Here is a 22417-nt window from a genome sequence, read left to right as displayed (position 1 = left end):
AATTACACAGCGATCATTCGCAAATGATCACTGATAGTTTCACAATAACTATGACTTTAGGCAAAACAACCGAGAATAATTAGTCGTAAATTCGAAAGACGGCTGTTGAATGAGCACGTCAATTTGCAGTATGCGTAAGCCAGAAGAAGACAGTAGTAACTACTGCTGCATAGAAATCGTACCTTAACACCTCACCAATTCATAATTTGTTGTATAAGTTGCTATAATGGTCGAGAGCGGTATTCCTGTCTATGGTTTAGCTTCTTAGCACAGTTACTGAAATGGGAATAAAGCTCAGTGTGAATTAGTGCAGCTAATTATTATAAAACCCATATTTTATTTTCAGACATATAATTACGAAGTTCAATTTATAAATACAATTTCTGATACGAAACTTTTGGTAAATGTACAGCACTTCATTTTCAACTATTTAATATCGAAAATACAATCTTTTCTTTTACATTACATCTGTCATAGTCTTTTTATAAAGTTACCGTATGTATTCTCTCTGTTACTTCATGGTTGAGCTCTCGAAACCACTCGAGTAGTTTGGGTACAGATAGTAGAGTACATGGGAATTGACAACATCGCAGGAAATGTTTGATAACTCTGTGGACTTCCACTTACTTTCTGGTGTGCGCTGAACTACCCGTCTACATTCACTTGATACTTTATTGTCATGTCGATTCAATATTCTAAATGATTCTCATTGAAGCTGAGACACTGAAGAAGCAAAATTCATTGTTTGAGCCCAGGATGGATTTTCGGCGTCTATGCCACGACTGCTCACATCTTTTGATGTTCTGTGCAATCTTTCTTAGATGATGGATTACAAGCAAGTCCGAAAGAACAGACACCATGCTTCTATAATATGCAATGATCAGCGAGAACATTATGACCACCTGCTTTTGGTACGGATAGCAGTGGCGACGCGTCGTGGCATGGAAGCAATAAGGCCTTGGTAAGATGCTGGAGGGGGTTAGCACCACATCTGCACACACAAGTCACCTAATTCCCGAAGAGGAGGGGGATGAGCTCTGACGCCACGTTCAATCACATCCCTTGTGTTCGATCGAGTTCAGATCTGGAAAGTTGGGGGAGGGGGCAGCACATCAACTGGAACTCGCCACTGTGTTCCCCGAACCACTCCATTACACTCCTAGCTACGTGACACGGCTCATTAACTTGTTGAAAAATAATACTGCCGTCGGGAAACATGATCCTCATGAAAGGGTGTACGTGACCTGCAACCAGTGTACGATACTCCTTGGTCGTCATGGTGCCTTGCACGAACTCCACTGAACACATAGATGACCACCTGAATGCTCCCCAGAGCATAATGGAGTCGCCCCCAGCTTCTATCTGTCCTGCAGTTCAGCTGTCAAGGAGCTGTTCCCCTGGAAGACGGCGGAATTGCGCCTTTTCATCAGCACTATGAAGAGGGTATCGGGATTCATCAGACCGTGCAACGGTCTGCCACTGCGCCAACGTCCAGTGCTGACGGTCACGTGCCCATTTCAGTCGTAGTTGCAGACGTCGTGGTTTTAACATTGCCACATGCAAGGGTCGTCGGCTGCGGAGGCCCATCGTTATGCGTGTTCGGTGCACCGTGTCTTCAGACACGCTCGTACTCTGCTCAGCGTTAAGGTCTGATTTTAGTTCCGCTACAGTTCGCCGCCTGTCCTGTTTTACCAGGGTGCCCAACATACAACATCTGACAAGTGTAATGAGTGTTGGCCGCCCAGCTTCACGACGTCTGGACGTGGCTTCACTTTGGTTCCGCCAAATGTTGAAGACACTTACCACTGCACTCCTGGAATACCGGAAAAGTCGTGCAGTTTCCGAAATACTCGTACCGAGCCTCCGGGCCGTGACAATCTGCCCTCGGTCGAACTCAGATAAATCGCGCGCCTTCCCATTCGACACATGGACAGTAAGCCGACTGGTACAACATGCACCGTTCGTGTGTCTGAATAGCAATCATTCCTCAACCAGGTAACGCTGCTATCGTCTGCACGGGTGTATATCGATAGTAGGCCAGTGGTCATAATGTTCTGGTTGATCAGCGTATATACGCCAGGTTGCGTTATGATTTTTCATTTCGAATGCACGACACACAGTATCCGAATCCTTGGAGGAATACAGTTAGGCTGTGAGCAAGTCGATTAATGGATAGAGGGCGCTACTATGTGCTGTTCGCCATATGGATATTTGGGTGGGACGGAGGACATCTACAAACATCCGAAGCGGTTAGGCGACCACTTCCGTAAAGTAGGAAATTCGGGTTCGACTCCCGGTTCGGCAAAAATTTTCATCTGTAGCCGTTTCGTTCGCTCAGTGGCCCACTGCAGCTAAATGTCGGATATTTCTTTCGTCATTAGGTGATGGATGTTGTAGTAGAGTCTCGTTGGCTCTGCGATAACGTGCTAGCTCTCTGAAGCGCTTGCGGGTTTAGATATCTGTTCAGATCTTGGTGAAGAAACGCTATAGTTTGTACGTTCTCTTTTTCTTTTCCTTTATTCGATCTATAAGCGGCCAGACCGAAATTCGATAACGAAATTTTAATATAAGCTCTGCATCATCCATCTCCCAGCGTCGACTCAACACCTCGTACGATTAACCATAAATTTACAGGGTGAACCACCTAAAATTTGCACCGCAAATATTGGGGGAATGGGAAGTGCTATTGATCTGCGGTTTTCACGGAATGGATTGGTAGCCATGCGCTCGTATTGCTAGCCAATAAACAGCTGGTAATAATACTTCGAAAGTCTATTTTTTGTGCAAACATTAACTTTTTAAAATGGAACAGTAGCTTTGATATTAACAAACTAAAAATAGCCTAAATTAGAACGTCAATGATTGCGAAATTCTAGTGCGAGTCGTTTACGTCATATCCCACCGACACTTGTCTGTTCCATTCTACCTACGCAGTTGCTAAGTACAATGTTCTGATGTTTGCTTACAGTGTGCTTGTGTGTTCCTTGAGTGCAATGCAACTGTCTAGTCAGTTAGTGTGGCAGACCATGCAATAGGGAATGAGTAGACGATGGGATATACCAGTGCAGAAATAAACCGACAGGCTCATGATGTATGGAGAATGTAGGAAGAATGCAGTTCTTTATTGTACGGTGTATGCGGCAAAACTTTTAATTTGCGTTCTGCCTTACGGCAGGTCTTGCCACGGCGGAAGCCTCGTCACAGAAGTCCACCGCATGAGCTTCTAGGAAAGTGAGTCCAGTGGTGGTTTCCCGATTCCTTGCACTGATTATGATGAAATGATAATGAGGACAACACACCACCCTGTCCCTGAGCGGAGAAAATCTCCGACCCAGCCGGGAATCGAACCCGGGCCCCTTGACGTGACAGATCGCCGTGCAGACCACTTTTTTTTTCTTTTTTTTAAAGATAGCATGCCCACACTCTTTTTTTTATGGCTGGCGCTCTATCCATCTTTTTTTTAATCGCATTAGCGCTCTTTTTTTTCGTGATTCTACCATCTTTTTTTTCGTTTTCTCGTTTTCTCTTTTTTTTACCTTTGCCTTTCGCAGGCAATTGCTCTGCCAACTCTTTTTGGTTTTTTGTTTTTGTTTTTTTTGTGTTTTTATTTGTTCTTTTATTTTTTTAATTTTTTTAATTGTAAATTATTTCCTCTGCCAACCTATTTTTTTTTATATAGATGGAAAAAGGCGTCTTTCAGTTACGACAAACAAAATTAGAATGTACATCCGTAGCAACAACAGAACAAGAGTTCCTTCTAAACTATGAAACAGAATTTGAAACCAATAGTGTGATGATAGATAATAAAGAAAGAAAAATGTAACCAAATCCCGCACGCCATTCCGTGTGCATGGCCCATCTGCGTACAGATTCCATGTTCCAAATTGGTACAACATTTCGCAGCGTGTGGAGCCCCATGAAGGCGGTCATCCTCTGCCCGGTACTCCCCAACTGTGAGGGGGGGTTATCGAAGACACTGCGCAAATAGTTCGCAAATAATTGTCGGTACCGGGGTGTACACTCAAGTGTGCTATGACTGTCCTGGAGAAATTGCCAGTAATCAAGCACCATCTTCTCATCATCTCGAAAGAGGTAGTATATGGACATGCCTTTAAACCATGTGAGAGCGTGAGTCTTCGCAGGTGGGAAATAAGTATCCTCTGGACAAAGGAGGAGCCGTGGTTCAATTGTGCGAAGCGCGATACGTAGGTAGTAGGCGAGGATCTTCTGCACTAGCAGCCATACCTCTAATGCCGATCCATATGTTAAACGGTGTTCATCAGTATCCACGAGGTGGCAACGTGGGCAAAGGGTGGAATCCGTCATCCCAATAGCGTGCAGCCTTTTCCTTGTAACAACCTTCCCGTTCACCACCTGGTACCACGCGGCTCGTACCCGCGTGGGGAGGAACGGTTTCTGGACCGCTCTCCACACTGCAGGTCATAGGGTCGTAGGGCTCTTCCTCTCAATCACTTTCCGAGGGATGGACCTTAGCAGCAGTCTGTAAACGTCTCTCGCCTTGGGAGTGCGAGTGTTGGGAAGGTCTGGGTGCACGTAACTATACTCAAGAATAAATGCCGAGAGGTGCGAGAGTGGGGGTGCGCAACCGTGACAGGTGGCAGAAGAGACACCGGCAGCAATTCCTCTAACAGACGTCCCGTAAGGGAAGCATCTTTGTGGGTCCACAATTTCATCATTGTGCACTAGTATAATGCTGTAGCCCTCGCTCGTACATTTATAAGTCCCAGTCCGCCATCATGCGGAGGGAGGGTGAGTGTTTCGTAGCGGACTTTGAATAGGTGTCCGGCGGTAAGGTAAGGTCCATCCGTCGAAGTAAGTTCCGGCGAACTTCTGTGCGTATTGCCTGTAGTAATCGCGCATAGTTCATGGCAGCCGTGCGGCGCACATCCTGTGTAAATGTTACGCCCAAGAACCGGATCTTGTTAACAAGTGGGAGTGGGGCTAAAGCGTCCTCCTGTAGACCTCTCCCAATGGGCATCGCTGCCGACTTGGCCACATTCCACTCAGCTATCGCGACGGATTGTATGCGGCAAGATATCCCAATAGGCGTCAACCATCTAGGCATTTATTTATCAAAATCATCCACCAGTTACGTGAAAGTGGAAGTGTGACACTGAGACAACGTAACACCACGACAAAAGAGGGGGAATGATTTTACTGCTGTTGCAATTGATCCGTACGTTAGCTCCCACGCATTCGCACGACGAAGTGGCATGAGTCAGGCAAGTGCCCTACACGTTGCCCATCGGCATAGTTTCCATCCCTGTCACATCTTTCTCCATCGAGATTAGAATTATATTAATACCTTCAATCAGAAAGAACAGACACCATATCCATACCGGCCATGACCTTCTGCTTCTGTGCGGATGCACGCATATTCCCCGAACTCTTACGGGACTTGGTAATAATGTCTTCTACGAGTAATGAGTGTGTTGGGGTGGGACACTACGAACGTAGTGTGTGGACAAACAAGGTGAGAATGTGGGTCTCGCGGGAGGCGTGCTCGAGATAGTTCCTGCAGTCCCACTATCCTCTGTGCCCTCGGTGGCTCAGCTGGATAGAGCGTTTACCATGAAAGCAGGAGATCCCGGGTTCGAGTCCCTGTGGGGGCACACATTTTCACCTGTCGCCGTTGATATATATCAACGCCCATCAGCAGCAGAAGGTATTAATATAACTCTAATTTCGTTCTAGACGGCTGCAGATCATCAATGGTGTCTGTTCTTTCGGACATGTCCGAAAGAACAGACACCATATCCATATAAGTATATTCTCCATCGAGAGCTGTATGGAAACGATTGTAAGAATCGTGTTAATTTCTGTACATTGAGATTAAAACTAGCTATTCCAGATATATCACATAGTTTGAAGCCACATTAACCAATCATGGCTAGATAAACCACAAAAATATGAGCTATTTGTTGACAGTCCCCGTTGGCTTCGTCAGGTGGAATGTGAGCGTCCATGGAGTGTAAACGTGTGGTGTGGGATAGTTAACGATCAGTTAATAGGGCAGTTTGTCATAGACGGGGCACTGAGCGCGCACAAGTATCGTAGCCTCCTAACAGACCATCTTCCACGGATGTTAGAAGACGTTCCTCTGCAAACTAGGAGGAACCTGTGGTACCAGCATAATGGCTACTCGGCCCATAATGCACGAAGTACTACATCATGTCTTCACGAATTGTTTCCATATCGTTGGACTGGATGCAGAGGAACTGTACCTTGGCCGGCCCTTTATCCGGATTTGACGCCTACAGACTTTTTTCAGTGGGGAAAGCTGAAAGACACTGTCTACAAGAACATACCAACTACATTCGATGATATGCAACGACGTATTACTGCTCGAACATCTCCTCTGAAATGCTAGCACGTGTTCAACAGTCATTCCATACCAGACTGGAAGCGTATATTGCCGCTGCCGGTGGACGTTTATAACACAACCTGTTATGGTCGATTGTCTCCTTAATAGTGTATGCACTTGGCGTTGTAATTTAGTGTGCGCTACCACAGGTATTGTACAAGTGTCATTGAGGGAACTTTTCAAAATACGATATCTCGTAAACGACTAGCACTAAAGCCCTGCAACAAACACGACTTATATTCTCATGTACCCTACTTTCGGTTTTATAATAGGTATTGTTCCATTTTAAAAAACTGTATCTTTGGACAAAAAAAGACTTTCTAAGTATTATTACACTCTGTTTATTAGTTAAGACTAGGAGCTCCTGATTACCGCCGGCCGCTCTGACTGTGCGGCTTTAGGCACCTCAGTCCGGAACCGTGCTGCTGTTACGGTCGCAGTTTCGAAAACTGCCTCGGCCATGGATGTGTGTGATGTCCTTAAATAAGTCAGTTTTAAGTAGTTCTAAGTCTAGGGGGCTGATGACCTGAGATGTTAAGTCCCATAGTGCTTAGAGCCATTTGAACCATTTTGAACCCTGATTACTAATCCGTTCTGTGAAGACCGTACATCAATAGCACTTTCCATTTCCGCAATATTTACGAGTTTTAGGTGATTCACCCTGTATACTTTGAAATATTGAATTACTTCACAATGACAATGACTGGTGTTTCACCCACCATGTAGGCAGTCACCATCCCGGAGAAAAATTACGGAAGCAATGGACACACATAGTGGCACTTGTCTGAGGTAAATCTGAAGGTGAAAAACGTATTGAATAGCAGAATTTTGCGCTTGTTCATACTTTTATTATCGTCTCTACTTCGGAAGAAATACATTTTTCTCGTGAATACAGATTTTGATTAGTGTGTGATTTAGAATTATTTATCTTCCGGTTTCCCTTAAGCCTCTACTTCCTGCACCATCTTTTGCACATTGTGGCAGGTGTCCTGAAATTCTGCCTATATCAGAGACCCGACCGCACATTTGAATAGGGTGCAGTATGTTCCTGCTTCCTGGTGTTTTGATAAGTTGATTTTGCTATTACTTCCCCTTTATAAGGGCGGATATATTAACCTTCCCTCTTTTAAAGTTTTAACAGCCATATATTTTAATCATGTTGGTAGATTATATGATTCGAGGATTCTCGTCTCATATGCTGCAGGAGCAGTTGCTGCCTGAATGACGTTGCCATCTCTATATCGAAATTTTTATGACATTTGTGTTATCAATTACTATGTATTCACACCCTCCCACACTTGGCGTCTCCAACAAATGCACTTCTGATAATATCTAGTAGAATACCTAGTACGTAACTTTCAATCAACTTAACGTCTTTCCTAACTCCATTCATGGAATCTAAAGTAAGACTGCCTGTCTGTATTTCCATCGAAGACGTAGTGCACCGCTTTCTACATACATCTACATACATACTCCACAAGTCACTGGATGGTGCGTGGCGGAGGGTATCTTGTACTAATACTAGTCATTTCTTTCCCTGTCCCATTTTCAAATAGAGCGAGGGAAAAGCGACTGTTTATATGCCTCCATATGAGCCCACTTATCTCTTATCGTCCTTACGCAAAATGTACGTTGGTGGCAGCGGAAACGTTCTGCAGTCAGCTTCAAATACTGGTTCTTGAAATTTTCTCAATATTGAGCAAAACTCCTTACGTATAAATATGTTTACCCTAACCCAGAAAGTTAATTAAGAGCTGAACACGCCTTTGAAACCCAAGCTGTAATTATTGTGCACTATGGGATGGCTGTAGATATAGACACTAAATTGGAGAATTGCAAAGGAAATAATTTTAATATGAGTGGAAGGTTTAACAGAAACAAGCTACGGATTTACACATTAATTTATTGGATTAAAATTCACATTAAACGGAACTGACTAAAAAAAATCAATTGTTATTACAAATGTATGCTACATGAATTACACCAAGCAAAACTATTGGTTTCCAGCGTTACTTGAATGAACAAGAGAACATGTCCCTTAGACGGGGCAGTTGATGATCTGAAAATTACTCACGAACATATATCAAAAGGAGTACGCGGCTGTAGGCCTGATCAATATCGAGAGACTCATGCATCTACTAAAGCAATGCTGGACTTTAGAGACAGATGATCGCAATGACCAAGAGTCGTCCTAGTACATGCCGATGCTGATAATATTGTTCGCCGTAATTACTCAGCATGAGACGTGCAGAACGTCACCATTGTGGATGTGGGCCAGTGGTACAATATAAGTGTTGAGCTTCTGTCGGCACGAACTCTGGACCCCGCTCGTGTGCTAAGACGCGCGCCAAGTGTGCACAGCTCTCCATCTCCGGATCAACGCTACTGATGTGTACAATAAGCGTACACCTCTCCATCTGCCAACGAACTCCAAGATTTGGAGCTGAACCGTGCAGCTTGCTATTCCTTTGCACCAAACAGGACAGGCCAGCCAACCGCAGAATATGAACATTCTACCGGCCAATGGGGACGTCCTTTCACGCACAAAAATCTCACCAAGACAAAAGCGCTTCCGTTAACCCTTTCAGGGGCAAAATAAAAAAAAATAATTTTTAATTTTTCCTTGTTTTTATTGTATTAATTTTCATACAGTGAGACAGAAAAATGTAAAAATTAAATGAAATATACTTAAACTGAACACATACAGGGTGGTTTCGAATGGAGCCACTGCCCGCTAAATGTCATCACTTTTGATGATACAGTAAAAAGCAATTCCTTTCTGAAGATAAGCATAAGGCTACCTGGCAGTGACTACATGTCCATCTGCTTCTTTGGGGTTCTTTCTTTGTGCTGCAGTGCACACAGCGCCTTGAGGTTCCATGTTTTTGCAGATGGTTCTGACGGTGTACTGGGATGGCCAGGACTATCTTTGAAGACATTACTGCATACCAGGCCTGTGGCAACACGTTTTCGAAAATCCTTTAGCACTTGCTTCGCTGTTGGATTACATAATCGAAACAGAATAAATGCATTTCCAATAGAAATATAAACTATATACCAAAATAATCTCAGTCACCACCTTCGTGATTTCTTGTCTATTGCATAAAAACTGTTTATGATATCTGCCTTATCGACACATCCCATATTTGAAATATATGATTTCACTATTTTTGGGCAAGGTACTTTTGTGATTTTTCCATCCTTTTCTTTATGGCTGACTTCTTCAACACTTACAGGCGAATCAATTGTAGACAGCAACATGACTACACGTTTGTCTTTCCATTTGATGCAAGCAATGCCATCAGAACGAACTGACCAATCAAACTCTCTTCCCAGCAGCTCTTTGTCTGTTTTTAGCGTAGGAAGTCCTGTTCTGTGTGATCTAATTGTTCCACAGGCAAAAAGTCTGTCATCTTTTAGCTTCTGTAAAAGTGAGACACAAAAAAAATTGTTAAAGTATATGTGGTATCCCTTTCCTTCCAAGCCTTTACACATATCTCTCACAATTCTCTCTCGTAAGGATTTTTCCACTATGCCTTCAACTTTTCCAGTATATATCTGAAAATCACAAATATATCCAAGCTTATTAGCTCTGAAGCAGATTATGTATCCCCTCTTGATTGACTTTTGGGGCATATATTGTTTGAATGCGATTCGTCCTTTGAACTTCACCATGCATTCATCTATAGCTTGCTCCTTAGTAGGTGCACAGAATTCTTTGAAGTCTATCAGTATCTGAGTGATTAGTGAACGGATTTTATATAGTCTGTCATAATTTCTGCTCTCCCTTGAAGGCATAACAGCGTTGTCATTGATGTGAATATGTGTCAAAATTCAGCGGAAACTTTTTACCGACATTAGTGAGGAGATTTACTCATCTCTAAGTTCCTTATGGGATGACCAGCAATCACGATAATAAGGTTTCTTGATTCCCATTAGAATGTTTATACCCAAAAATACTTTTAGTTTTGCTTTAGATAGAGGCCTTTTTGCCACCTTTCTGTGTTGCGTATAGGTTAGACTGGAAAACTGTGTGTTCTAACATAGTGTCACAAAACAGACACAAAAAAATCTACTGGTTGCATTCCTTCGCTGTCATTTTTAAGTTTTCCTCGTACACCAGCTTCCTCTGAAAAATTGGCAGCAAAGTTCATTGCACTGACATCCTTTCTCCATGAAAAATTTGCAATGGAAGACAGTGACAAATCGTCATTAGTGCTGAAACTATCATCACTGTCATTGTCCAAATGGTCCTCACTCTCACTTTCCGAAATAATTTGAGATAAAACAGGTGTTTTCATTCGCAAATCCAGATTACTGACTTCAGCTAGCACATCAGTTTCACTGTCACTGTTAGTGTCAATCCGTGAGTGGGGATCTGAAGGAATATGTGCGAAAAGGCACTCCAGAATTTCCTCATCCTTTAGTCTGTGAGAATACAGCACGTGAAACAGGAAAAAAAAAAAATTCGTCACACCTACTAATGCTGCCGTTACTGGAGCAGTGGTTTCAAATGAAACCACCACAACATTCACGGAAATAAATGCTTTAGTTTGGTTATTATTGCGGTAAATATAGTACTAACGTAAACAGAACAGTATTCTGCATTAATACATGCATAAAAGTTACCTAATACAGAAGAATAGAGTCACAATTTGAGAACAAAGACGTTCGCGCACAGCGTCCAAAAATGGCTATCCAGCTCGCCTCACTACTTGCTAATATTTACAGATTTTGAAGCGCTTCCAGTGACAGCCACCAGAGGGCAGCACCAACTAGGCTGCTGAATGGTGTCCCCAAAGGTAGCCACTGCCCTTTTGCCACAAAATGAGAAAATTGTACGTGGTTTCAAACGGAACCACTTCCCCTGAAAGGGTTAAACGCCAATAACCTTCTTCCAAAAAAGTTGCTGCATCAGCTCCATCCCTGTAACGTCACAGACATTTGTATCAATCGTCCATTTTCGCGCCCAGTAAGTAGCCTGGCATCAGAGGTCCGCTGAAATCAAAAACTGCGGTTGAAGCTGTAGTTTTATTTTTCTGCAAGCCGTGTTTCTTAAGGAAAGCCTGAAGGCACTCTTCGGAACACGAGAAAGCGCTAGCTACCCTACGACGGAGTCCCTTCCGAGAGCTCAACTCGATCACAGGGCAGGGCTCGGTCGTAAACGCACTACTGACAACCCCCGCCCCCGCATTTGTGTACGGCCCGGCATGGCCACTTTCATGGAGTCAACATCATAGGCTGCCCTCCTGTACCGATGTCAGAGGGCCGCTTTTTACGTTACGTTACTGCCTTTCCTGGTCCAAATCCAGCGTAGTTCTCGTTCCCATGCACTCACAGAAGCCCTACACCATGTGAAATGTATTTTATATTAAGTTAATTGAAAGCCAGTATGTACAGCCGTTCCAATCCAGTTCACTTTAATAAAATATCATTATCGTATTCTGCTCAGTCATTATCCTCTAATTAGAGTGTTATTGGTTCAAATGGTTCAAATGGCTCTGAGCACTATGCGACTTAACTTCTGAGGTCATCAGTCGCCTAGAACTTAGAACTAATTAAACCTAACTAACCTAAGGACATCACACACATCCATGTGCGAGGCAGGATTCGAACCTGCGACCGTAACGGTCGCTCGGTTCCTGACTGTAGCGCCTAGAACGGCCGGCGAGTGTTATTATCATATTAAATTAAAAGGGGCATGCGAAATGGCTTGCCGCTTTTCAAGTTGTTTTGCGGAAAGAACATCGTCTTCCCTCCACGGATACCCACTTGAAATTACGAAGCATCTCCATAATACTCGCGTGTTGATCAAAACCACTTGAACATATCTACCAGCCCACCACTGAACTCCTTCGATATCTTCCTTTAATCTGACCAAGTACACAAGAATGGGTGACAATAGTGTTCTCTACGTGGTCTCCTTTACGTATGAACCACACTTTCCGAAAATTCTACCATTAAACCAAAGTCAACCATACGATTTCCCTACTGCAATTCTTACGTGTCCATTCCATTTCATATCACCTTGCAATATTAAACCCAGATATTTAATCGATATGTCAGTATATTACTAACGCTGTACTCGAACATTACGGGATTGTTGTTCCCATTCATCCGTAGTATGCTACATTTTTCTACATTTAGAGCAAGCTGCTGTTCTTGATGCCAACTAGAAATTTTGTCTAAGTTTTCTTATATTCTCCTACAGTTACTAAACAACGGCACCTTCACGTACACCACAGCGTCATCAGCAAACAGCCACGGACTGCTGTACACCCCATCCGTCGGATCGTTTACATATACAGAGAGTAAGAGCGACCCTATCACACTTAACTTGAGCGTTTCTGACGATATCCTACTCTCTGATGAAGAATCCCTGGTGAGGACAACGTACTGTCTTCTATAACTTAAGAAGTCTTTGATCCACTCACATATCTGGGAACCTATTCTGTATGCTCGTACCATTGTTAGCAGACTGCAGCGGTGCGCTGTGTCAAACACTTTCCGGAAATCCAGGAATATGGAATCACTCGAGCTATCAAATTCTTTTCCATTGAAACTAACACAACAACTATGAATATCATTATACTAGCCAAAACGAAAGCTGTGGCATGCGCCATAGATCGTAAGCAATCGCTGTAACACGCAGGCAACACCAGATCATAGCTAGCGCCCGCGCCAGCTGTGTTGAGGACTCTCTCCGGAGCACGAAAGCTTTGTGGATACACAGCCTAGAACTGTCGAAAAAATACTTCAGCGCTACACTCCAATTATCGGCGTGCCAAAAAGTGAAGGTATGATAAAAAGCACTCCGTCTTCAGGCCACGAATGGCCTACCGAGACCATCCGACCGCCGTGTCATCCTCAGTGGAGGATGCGGATAGGAGAGGCGTGGGGTCAGCACACCGCCCTCCCAGTGAAGGTATGATGGACATACAATTTTAGTATACAGACAAATGTAGTATTCGTAGTGGACTTCCATGCAATTCTTACCGCCATGTAACACCAGACTAGTACCACACACAGCACAGAATAGTTCTAGCAGTTGACAACATTTTTTCTATCAATTTCCGCATCCTACGGTGTGGCCAGAGTTTGCAGATTGCCAGACATAGAGATCTGATTGTGGTCATGTTTACTGTCGCCTGAAAATGTCATTATTTGATATTTAACTATGACAAATAGTAACAAAACGGCGCGCTTTTGATCGATAACTGTGCCGCAGAATTGAAATGGTATACTTGCATAGCACACAATGTGTAACACAAAACACATCAAATAAAGGATGCCCTCAATTACCGATTTATAGTTACCAGTGATTTTATTATAATACATCGTAGCTAAAGCGACGCGTTTTCGAGATACCTCTAATTTGCTGATGCTTTGAAACAGCTTATATTAATACCACGTCGTCTGTGATAAAGAAAACCTGCCAAATACACTGTTTGACATCAAACGATATGGCTGCTCCAGAATCCTACTTGTGATGTAAAAACGGTGTCGCATCTCACTTACCACGTTCCTCTCGACGAGACAAAAATCTGACATACCAGATTCTTCATTTCACACTATGAAGTGTAGTGGAACGTGGAGTTCCACGCTGAAATGTCACCAGCTCCCGGACTAAGTGGGTTTTCCCATCCCGTGAGAGGACGGCTTAAGGAATTTGTTCAGTCTTAACTGCTGCGTAGGCTGTACGGCGGCCAGATGTTCTTGTCATTTTCGAATACTTTCGAAGTGACGTAAGTTAGAAGTGAAATTTAGTTTGGATAGTGTTTCAGGGAAATGTCTGCCGACTATTGTTTGTTTCTAAGCAAAGTGTTGACTTCCCAAACAACATTTTACCATTCGGCAATAACAGAGTACGTGAGTGCTAGGATTACGTAGTAATTAAATTGGTAAATGTGTAAGCTGTAGATCTTGAGTTCGAATACTGTCACATCTCAAATTATAATTTGTGGTAACAGTTATTTAAAATCGTAGCCTTTAAAGTATTTGTAATTATATAGCGTGAGTCACGCTTCATTTCGTGAATTGTTCCAGATATCGAAACCAGGTTTTCTGCAGTTGATATTATGTTGAGAAGCACTTAATGTTTTGTAAGATAATGCTCTGAACTTTGTTATCAACCGAGATATTAAAACAAGAATTTTTGTAATGGAATCGTATACGTTTCATAATTAGCTGCATTCAGTAGCTCTTGGAAAGACAATTACAATGATACAGCGCCTGTTAATGCTAACGTTGAAAGCTTTCGCAAAAGAATCTGAAAATCTACTAAAACTTGAAATCAATAAGGCCAGCATCGGCTATTACGGTGTAAACACCTCGGGCACAGCTCTTATATGCCAGGATTCGTCGTTATACGCAGCAAGACAGGCCTATGCGACTACGGTAAAACGTTGTTGTTTTTAAGAGATAAACAACTGTGCCTGCAAAACATTTATCACTGGTTGCTGTATTGTCTTGCCATGAATTGGAAAAAGTTCTAAAATCTCAGTGTTACGTTTCCAGGTTTTTATGGAAACAAGTTCAATTTCATCAGGTGGTTTTTCACTTAAGCCCTTCCCATTGCTGGTTACTTGTTAAAACCGAAACAGAAACGTCGCTCGTTCGTAATTCGTAATGACAAACGGCCCTATTCGCCACAAAAAGGAAACTACAGTATCAATATTTTTTAGATTTGAAATAAAAAGTAATACCTGACCTGTCTTTGCCTGGAGACTCCCTGAAGGTAAAACACTTGCTGTCGAACAAATATGTCTATAGGTGCTACTCGAATTAATAAGACGGAACACACTTTAAATAAACTAAACTTTTATTCAGAATGAATGACGATGTGTCACTCAAAAAATAAATGCCTTTCTTAACGAAATGTTATTTTACATTTTAGTTAAGGATGTGCTCAAAAAATGGTTCAAATGGCTCTGAGCACTATGGGACTCAACTTCTGAAGTCATTAGTCCTCTAGAACTTAGAACTAGTTAAACCTAACTAACCTAAGGACATCACAAACATCAATGCTCGAGGCAGGATTCGAACCTGCGACCGTAGCGGTCTTGCGGTTCCAGACTGCAGCGCCTTTAACCGCACGGCCACTTCGGCCGGCCGGATGTGCTCAAACTGTTTACTATCGACTACAAGACACATTTGCAATCGCCGTTCGAGAGATAAGTGCATAATATGCCGGTGGATGCTGTGGCTATTCGACGTTGCATATCGTCTGGCGTAGTTGGGGATTCGTGATGCACTGCCACTTTCAGTGCTCCCCGTAGAAACAAATCAGAGGAGTCGAATCAGGGGACCTGGATGGCCATTTCGCTGCACCATTCTGTCCTACCCTACAATCACGAAATTTTTAATGCCGTATTTGCGTTGCAAAACGGGAAGAAAGAGATGGGCAGCCGTCTTGTTGGAACCACATACACTGTCGTCTATCCACTTGTACAGTTTCTAGAACAGGTAGAATATTCGTAATAAAGTGTGTTTGGTTATTTCCATCTAATGCACGTGGGATGAGGTAAGGACCTAAAATGGAATTTCCTCTGGTGCCGCACCATACCTTTAATCTCCATGGTCGTTTGTGTTTTACCTGACGAAGCTAGCGTAGATATTCGGATGCCCAGTAGTGCACGTAAAGTTCAGTTTGCATTACCATGGTTCGTAAACGTTGCTTACTCGGTAAAAAGAGCATATTGAAAAATGCAGCGTCGTCTCCCAGGCGCTGAAGGTCAAACCGATAAAACTCTATGTAAGATGCGAATGACACTCGTTTGGCTGGTCCCACGTTCCTTCGTGATACTTCTCGTACCGCCATGTGGATTGATAAGTGTTGTAGCCAGAACAACATTATATGCTCTGTCAGTTACAGTGTTTGTCCTCGTCCTCTGTTTGACGTTCAAGCTGCTTGTTGACATTAGTGACCTAATAATTCGTGCAAGTGCCTGGCGCGTCGGACAGCGACGATCAGGCTAGACTACCCTATACCGCTGTAGCGTTTCGCAGCCTCCTTTTTTTTTACGTTCGCCATATGGAAGTAGCATGTCTAACTTCTCCTCGTATTTGTCTATGTCGGGAAGCAAGGAATGCTGAAGCAGAAATGACCTCCGGACAGATGACACAGTTCCTGCTAGTTCTGAAGCGCAGAGAACTAAACAGCCGAAAGGCTTGATACCAACAGCGTAGCCTGGCATGAGCATATTTATAACGCAATAGACGATTTCGGCCGACTTGCCTTTCAACGTAAGAAAGTTTCTAGGATTCTTTTGCGAAAAATTTTAACTTCAAAATTGATAAGCATTATATCGCTGCACTCGTCTTTTCGAGCGCTTTCGGATACCGTTCAAAAAAGTACATCGTTCTATTTAAAAAATCATACTTGCTTCAATATCTCGATTGACACAGGAGTTAAGACCTTTTATCACATAATAAAATTACGTGCACCATAGCGAACTATCATTTGCCCAAAACTCGTTTCGATATCTGGAACCGTTCACGAAATAAAAGGGGTATCGTCCTACGTGACTGACCCTGCACGTCTGAGGAAAACGGGCCATAAACGTTCGCCTTTGCATCTACATAACAGACCGCTCATCATTTTTTCCTTTAAATATTGTGCCTTCTGCTTTGTATTGAGAGTGTATCGCCTGCACCAAATAAGCAGAAACGAATATGGTGCCTTCTCTTTGACTTAAAAATACTAAATGTTCTGTCTTTGGTGCCTATGTCGGCATAATTGTCACAGTGTACTTGGTCTTTTTGATCAATGGTCGTAAAGGAATTTAAAATCAAGTGTCGATATATATATATATATCCTTTCAGTCGATCATTCGACACTTGTCGATATATATCTTTCAATCGTCACTTGATTTTAAATTATTTTACGAGCATTGATCAAAAAGACCAAAACCACCGTGTACCTACATCGCAGATGTTAATGCAACAACATCTGCGGTTTAAGTGCATCACACTTTTATTTGAAAAAAAAAAAAGACAAGAGACGTTTTCAAAAATGGTTCAAGTGGCTCTGAGCACGCACTATGGGACTTAACTTCTGAGGTCATCAGTCCCCTAGAACTTAGAATTACTTAAACCTAAATAACCTAAGGACATCACACACATCCATGCCCGAGGCAGGATTCGAACCTGCGACCGTAGCGGTCGCGCGGTTCCAGACTGTAGAGCCTAGAACCGCTCGGCCACTTCGGCAGGCGAGACGTTTTCCTTTTGGTCATATTTACGTTGTCCGCCGTCATAGTTTAGTGGTCATCCTCTCTCTCTGCTTCTGGCCGTTATGTTTAGGACACGGGTTCGAATATCAGTACAACCCGGGAGTTTTCCTTGGAAGGAGGACTGGAAACGCCTCGTGGTGCCAAAACTGAGGAGCGGTCTTCTGACACCACACCCCTCCACACCGCTTCCAATGGCTCTTCTGGCAGAGCCGGCCGGTGTGGCCGAGCGGTTCTAGGCGCTACAGTCTGGAACCACGCGAGCGCTACGGTCGCAGATTCGAATCCTGCCTCGGGCATAGATGTGTGTGACGTCCTTAGGTTAGTTAGGTTTAAGTAGTGCTAAGTTCTAGGGGACTGATGACCTCAGCAGTTAAGTCCCATAGTGCTCAGAGCCATTTGAACCATTATTTTTTCCTCTGACAGAGGATCACACAGCGGTCGGTCGGTTCCTGCGGTTCCTGTCAGCCCTTCAGGGGTGCGACGCGGAGATTTGCTTAGCACAGTACGTTTAACGGCGAAGAAAAGTATTCGAAGGTTAAACATTCATTTACTTTAAACAAAGTTTCCTTCCATATAACACCGTAGGTTCAGTACCACGTCCAGTTTCCATCCTCCTCTACAACTGAATTTGGAAAAAAAAGCAACAAGTTTCCGAAATAATCTGCGACATCACGCAGCATGACCTGCTTCGGTGAGCGCTACCTCGGGTATTGGCGTAGATCTTCCACTCCTAATAATTTTCTTCATATCTGTGCATAAAAGCTCTGTAAGTCTATAGTACTGAGATCGGCACCTTCGGGATGCTAGTCCAACACATCAACGTCTCCGTTCATTTGGATGCAGCGTCTTCCCAATCGCTGTGTGGACTGGGGAACGGTCTCCCGAAAATCTGAGACGAAGTGAAGGAAGCATTATGTTCTCCAGTAGCTGCTATTAATAATCTCCAGAAAGCGAACCTTAAAGGTTCCACAATAATCGGTAGGCATGTGCTGATAGCCAGCTCCAGATTATCATGGATGTTCTCCCACAAAATAGACTCTGATGGATACACTTACTATGGAATGCGTTCCTCTTGAACGACATACATTGGCAAAGTTATTAGGGGCAGTGGAAAATTCCTTCTCGTCCGTGAATGTAACCTTGTCCCAGTATAAAAGCGGCTTCCTGTACGCCAATACGAAGTTTACCTGACAGCCATATGTTATTCTTTCAGCCGAGTTTCGTCCTTACCTTCCTTCCCCGTTGAGCTAACGACATATGGTCGACCTTGTCGCACGTAAATGATGTTCTTAATTTCTGTGCTGGTCCTGAAAGAGATTTCATCACAGCGGTAGAGTAAAATTATGTCTTCATTATCTGTAGTAGTCCTCGGACGTCCAGAACGACGACAACGGTTGACGTGGCTTTCATCCGCCATACTCTTCACCCAGTAATGAATTGTAAATTTGCCGTATCCTAGTGTACGGGTGCCAACGGCCTTGCTGCAGTGATAACACCGGTTCCCGTCATATCACCGAAATTAAGCGCTGCCGGGCTTGGCAAGCACTTGGATGGGTGGCCGTCTGGGTCTGCCTAGTGCTGTTGGCGACTGGGGTTCACACAGCCCTTGTGAGGCCAACTGAGGAGGTAATTGAATGAGAAGTAGTGGCTCTGGTCACGCAAACTGACAACGGAGGTCAGAGCGGTGTGCTGACCACATGCCTCTCCTAACCTAAACCAATGACATTTATAGGCTAAGGATGACACGGCGGTAGGTCGATACGTTGGGTCTTCCGAGGCCTGTTCGAATGGAGTTTAGTTCTAGTTTTCTAGAGTATTGGCAATTGCAATCATACAGTAGCCATCTTGACAAAATCCAAGAATGCGACATTTATCAAATCCGCTGAGTTGCAATGTGTCGTCTTGACGGAAGTATGAATAGTCTGACAAGACAAGAGAGACGAAGTGCTATAAGTGGGGGAGAGCATTTCCTTCGCCACAAAAGTCGTACTCATTCCCAACTATATGCTATGAAAAATTTGAACACAGATTTTATTCATGATATCGCTGAAATTTTAATTTTAATTAATTATCAGTAATTAATGTCTTTTTCGACTACTCAGTTATATCAGATAACTGCACTCAATTTATGAGTATTTCGGCCAAATTCATCGGTTCTACAAACGCAGCTGTGGATTTTATCACTTATATGTCAAACATAAATACTTAAAATAATTTTTTAGGCTTCCGGTTTTACCGGAATCCTTATAGGATCGCTTTGTTGTCCGTCTCTCTGTCTGTCTGTCCGACTATTAAAACTACTTTTTCTCAGGAACGGACAGTGGTATCAAGTTGAAATTATTGTCACATCCTGGTGCGCAAAAAGTAAGCTTGCAAGTCAATGAAATCGAAAGATACCGCCAGGTATGTCACATATGTCGACACTCGCAAACTCATGTATCAAAACTTATAGATGAATTATCTACAGGTATGACGGGCCTGGTAACCTAGCGCAAAAGCGCGTGCATGGAAACCGAAGAGTCACGGCATCTAGTCTCGGTCGGTTCACGTATTTTTCAGTCTTCGTTCGAATCGCCAGAAACAACACATGGTTCGGATTACACGTTAATCCCCTGTCGTAATCTGACGAGTCTGACTCGTGATAATAATTTTAGACCAAACACGAGGATCTCTAGGCAGACTCGTGGAAATAAATTCAGGCCATAGTTATACATCACGAGTCACACTCTTATGAACGAAAGTCAGACCACACGTAAATATAGCGCGTCAAGCTAGCACTTACCAGTGACAATCGTGGTTTACTTCTCACCATTACGCAGTGAGAATTAATCACAATTCATTAAATCTAAATAACCAAGCCAGCGCGCTAGTGGTTTTGTACTATCGTTATTGAAGAAAACTTTTAATAAATTCTTACATAATGCTAAGAGAGGGACGTTTACATGGAAGTAACGATCAAGATTCCAATGCTAGCGAGGTGGCTGTACAAAACAGAGGTCGTGCAAAACATTTAATTATAGGTGACGATAGAGAAGAGGAAAATTCAATACCTATAATATGTGTACTGTGGACTCCGCAACAAGTATAAAACACACCAAAACAATTGAAAATATTCAGAGAAATAAAAGCATCTGTTTCAAATCATTTAAGGGAACATAAAGGATAATTATAACTATTTTCTAGGATGTTTCATTACAAATTTTTGGAAATACTTGCTACAGAAATAAATCTCTTCGCAAGTCAAATAATAGAAAACAAAAAGAGGACTACACTTGATACCCTGTAACTTTTGACGAAATTTTGATGGCTCAAGTCAGAAAACAGAATATCTAAATGTATTTGACTAAAAGACCAATAGTAGAAATACCCTATTTAAAAAAGTAATGCATTTTAAAAGATTTAAGCAAATTTCGAAATTCTTACGTTTTTGCCATGATGAAACTGCTGACAGTACTGATCAGCTTAGAAACATGAGAACTATCATCATCCTTTGGAATGAGCAATTTAAAGAAATTTTTATACCGGATTTAAGTGTCGGCTTACACTTTTAGCATGTTAACAATTTAATCCATCGAAAAGAGCGAGATTTGGATCAAAATTTTACAAGCTAAGTGAGGAAAGTACAAGTTTTTGTTATGGTCCCAAAATATATACCGACCAGAACAAAATGACGGAATAATAGTGCATCAGAGAACGTTCCCATGGAGTTGTCAAAATCCCAAATGAATAAGGGAAATACCTTGTTTATCGACAACTGGTACTCCTCCCCCAACTTATTTTTAAAATAACACCAGAAAAACATAGATGTTATCAGGCCAGTACGCAGCAACAGGTCAAGTATGCCACAAAATATTAAAAAAAATAAAGAAAGTAGAATATTTGTGAGGAAGTTGTAATAATTTATTTGCTCTGTGATGGAAAGACATGCGAGACGTTTAGATCAACCAAACCTGGAAGTATAGAGATGGTTGAACATATAAACAAACACTTCAGAAAAAAACCCAAAAGCATCCTCGAATACGTTAAGTGAATGTTTGGAATCGATCGTTACGATCAGATGTCGGCTTGTTTCCCAAACATGAGACAAAGTCCTCAGAGAATACCGAAAACGTTTTTTTTTTTATATGTCAGGTATGGCTTTCTTCAATACGTACATTACGCATAAAACAATACACGGTAAAAGAAAGGAAACATGTTGATTAGCGAATAAATATAGCTGAGATAACTTCCAAAAATATCCAGTTAACGGACTACGAAAACAGTGCAAAACCTTCACTAGGTGAAACACCTTTTCGACTCCAAGCGCATTATTGGGCCTTTCTCCCAAAACATGTCGACTCGACGCCTAAAAGAAAACACTCAACAAGGATATGTAATGTCTGCATAAAACAAAAAGTGCGAAGCGAAGCGAAGTGGTAATGAAAAGAGTGTAAAGTGGAGTTACACCTACCACACTGGTTTCGAAACTACCATACCATGCAGGACTACCGATTTTTTGAGCTGTAGGTATTTTCCTATTAGTAATTCGCTCAAGAGTAGCATGTCTTCCCCTAAATTTTGTTGTTGACAGTATCCCTTTTGGCTTCATGTTATTAGATTCCTTCTGAAGAAGTCACTCTTGAAAACGCCCAAGAAGGTTATAATTTCTATTAAAATATTGTTTATATATAAAAACTTATATACTGAAGTATTGTTTGAAATAGCGTATTAATATACAGGAACAAGAATTAGATTAGTTAGACGCCCACAAGAGCAGTATTGGGTGAAACAAATAAGCTTATAGCTACATAGCAAATAC

At 42.5% G+C, this 22417-nt stretch overlaps 1 protein-coding gene and 1 pseudogene across 3 annotated transcripts in view; one reads left to right on the top strand and one right to left on the bottom strand.

Moving 5' to 3' along the window:
* The window catches only part of LOC126469589 (paired mesoderm homeobox protein 2-like), a 587427-nt gene that overhangs the window by 554257 nt on the left and 10753 nt on the right, over positions 1–22417 (bottom strand). The window lies entirely within an intron of this gene.
* Positions 19088–19206, top strand: LOC126472151 (5S ribosomal RNA; annotated as a pseudogene).

This window comes from Schistocerca serialis, chromosome 3 (assembly GCF_023864345.2).
Source record: "Schistocerca serialis cubense isolate TAMUIC-IGC-003099 chromosome 3, iqSchSeri2.2, whole genome shotgun sequence".
Lineage (NCBI taxonomy): Eukaryota > Metazoa > Arthropoda > Insecta > Orthoptera > Acrididae > Schistocerca > Schistocerca serialis.
This window is presented reverse-complemented; position numbering and strand designations above follow the sequence as displayed.